The 2739-nt window shown below is 41.0% G+C and overlaps 1 long non-coding RNA gene across 7 annotated transcripts in view; it reads right to left on the bottom strand.

Annotated features, from left to right (window-relative positions):
• Window positions 1-1364: 1364 nt before the first annotated feature.
• Window positions 1365-2739, bottom strand: part of LOC130911491 (uncharacterized) — a 9999-nt gene continuing 8624 nt past the window's right edge. For all 7 annotated transcript variants that reach the window (XR_009062201.1, XR_009062199.1, XR_009062198.1 and 4 more), the window contains one exon: window positions 1365-2739. This exon is cut by the window's right edge and continues 2350 nt beyond it. This is a non-coding gene — a long non-coding RNA (uncharacterized LOC130911491).

The raw sequence follows: 2739 nt of genomic DNA, 5'->3' as shown, positions 1-2739 counted from the left end.
TTTTGGGGGTTAACGTCTGAAGTGGAGCCAACTGAAATTCCGCTCACCATTTTGGCGATGCTCTCCGGTGTTTCATGGTCCACATCTTCAGTTCTTGGTTCTCGCTCAGTAGTTGTTGTCGCTTTTGAAAGCTTAGGTTTGAAAAAAATGATGTATATCCATCTTGCCTCTTCTGACCTCCAGTGTTTTTTGGGGGTGGCTTAGCAAAGCAAATGACCGTCTCTAAGGTGCTAGTTGTCAGGGAGCGCGGGCGGGCAAGGTGGACCCAAATGCAGGGAAATGTAGGCAAGGCAGATGAATGGTGCAAAAATGATTTAATTAAAGCCAACGAAAAACAAAGTACAAACAAAGGCTGTGATAATCCAAAGAAGGCACTGAGGCAAACAAAAACTGTCACTAACAAAAGACTGCTTTTCAAAAACTCACTTGGAACACAAGGGCTTGGATAGGCGTGAATACTGCTGATGAGAACCTGACATGGACTTTGACGTTGACATAGACACTTACATTGACAATGACGCAACAAGGACTGAAAAGAAACTGGGTGCTTTTATACACACACACATGCAGACAAGGGGTAACGAGACAACGAGGAACAGCTGGGTAATACAGGAGGACTCACTATGTGCAGGCACGACAGGTGAAATCAATGGGTAATCACAGAGACAAGTCACACTAAGGAAAAAAACAACACAAAACCCAACACTAGTCACATGATCTTTTTGAAAAATATTTTTTTTACCCATTACAAAAAATGTTTTTTGTTCATTTCATTCATTTTTGTTGTTTGTTTTATTGCTTTACAACTTTTACAGACAACATTTTACCGGCAACGTCTTAATTTTAAATCCATATATTGGAAAGTCATTTATAAGATCCGACCGCGCACTTATGCGCGTGCGGTGGCCACGGACGACGGGGAACCCAGCCAGCAGGAGGAAAACTCGGTGGAGCAACAAGTGGCATCTTACCTTCGGAGCAAGGGAATAACGTTGGACTTGGAGCACATCGAGGCGTGCCACTCAATGCCGATGAGGAATGACAGACCGCCAGCCATCATCGTGAGATTTATCAGTCGAAAAAACAAGACAATGCTGCTGAAACAAGGTCGCAAGTTGAAGGGTACCGACGTATATATGAACGATCACTTAACACGGAAGAATGCTGATATCGCCAAAAAGGCAAGGTATCTTAAAAAGCAACGCAAGATTCAACACACGTGGGTAGTCAATTGTAAAATATACATTAAATGGAACGGAACGCCTGAGGAAGCAAAAGTGCTGATGGTGCGAGATATTGAAGAGCTTGAAAAGTACTGATACCTATCAAGACCAGGTACCATCTCTGCATACAATGACTATGAACGATACATCAAACACACGAACTGTACTCAGGAATAAGAGCGACATTGATCCACTTCTGCGAACCCTTCAGAACAAACAAATAGAACTTGAGGCCTTTAAATCCAACGAGTCCAACAAAAGAGTCCCTAATATAGAAAGTGATCCTGACAATCATTTCTTTTCTTCTACTGTTACCAATTGCGATTATTTTTACACAAGATCTGTATGAAAATCATATCAACTCAATGGGCAAAACTGTCAATTATACATTTCAACAGCAGAAGCATGTACAAAAATGTCAGCTCTACCAAAGACTATCTGCACCAATTTACACACCCCTTCAGCATAATTGCGATCACAGAAACGTGGTTTAATATTGATAAAGGTATTGATTTTCTTATGGATGATTACGAATTAAAATACATAGAGAAAAGAAAACTGGTGGTGGAGTTGCCCTATATATTCATAAATCAATTAAATGTATGGTATTAACAGATACAGCTGCACTAGAAGCTATAATGCTGGGGGAAGTACAGCCACTGAGTTCTATCTCCTTTTTCTCACTCTACCTACAGTACCACTTGTCTTACTTAATTTCTATTTTCCAATGGTAATATCTAGTAATATGGTAATATCTGTCTAGTCTCTTCATCACTCGTCACCCGGTCTCCCCTTTCCCCCCACCCCTTTTTCAGCTGCAGCCTCCTGACTGTCCGGACCCCTGGCTGGATGGATGTCCTCGTTGCTACCCCCGTCTCATCTGGCTAGATGGACCTCTTCTTGTTCCTTTACTCCAATGTATCTTTACGGACTGTAACTTCGCCTGCTAATTCCCATTAGCAGTACTGGTGCTCCCTGCCTATCTGTCCCGGGAGTGGATCTCTCCTCAGTGTGGTACTTCCCAAGGTTTCTCATTTTCTCCCAAAGACTCTGGAGTTTTTGGAGTTTTTCCTTGCCGACATGGAGGGTCTAAGGATGGGGGATGCCCAGGACTTGAAATGTATGTATTCATCTTCATTGCTTCATTTGCTGTTTCTGATTTTGTATCATATTGCCTCTGCAAAGCCCTTTGAGACAACCTTGTTGTGATTTAGGGCTATACAAATAAAATTGAATTGAATAGATATGTCAAGAACACTTGGAATGTTTGACAATAGAGATCTCCAATGAAAAAAAGAAAAATATAATTGTCAGTTGAATCTATCGATCACCGGGTTCATGTATTGATTCCTTCACTGAATGGATGAGCCAATTGTTTTCCACTATTAAGCAGAAAACATTCTTCATCTGTGGAGATTTTAATATTGATTTATTAAATCCAAGCAAACTGGCAGCAATGGACAATTTTTTGGATACAATGTATAGTATGTCTCTTTACCCAACAATAACTAAACCA

The sequence above is a fragment of the Corythoichthys intestinalis genome, unplaced genomic scaffold, assembly GCF_030265065.1.
Source record: "Corythoichthys intestinalis isolate RoL2023-P3 unplaced genomic scaffold, ASM3026506v1 HiC_scaffold_51, whole genome shotgun sequence".
Taxonomy (NCBI): Eukaryota; Metazoa; Chordata; class Actinopteri; order Syngnathiformes; family Syngnathidae; genus Corythoichthys; species Corythoichthys intestinalis.
The sequence above is the reverse complement of the archived record's forward strand: the minus strand, read 5'-3'. Positions and strand labels throughout refer to the sequence as shown.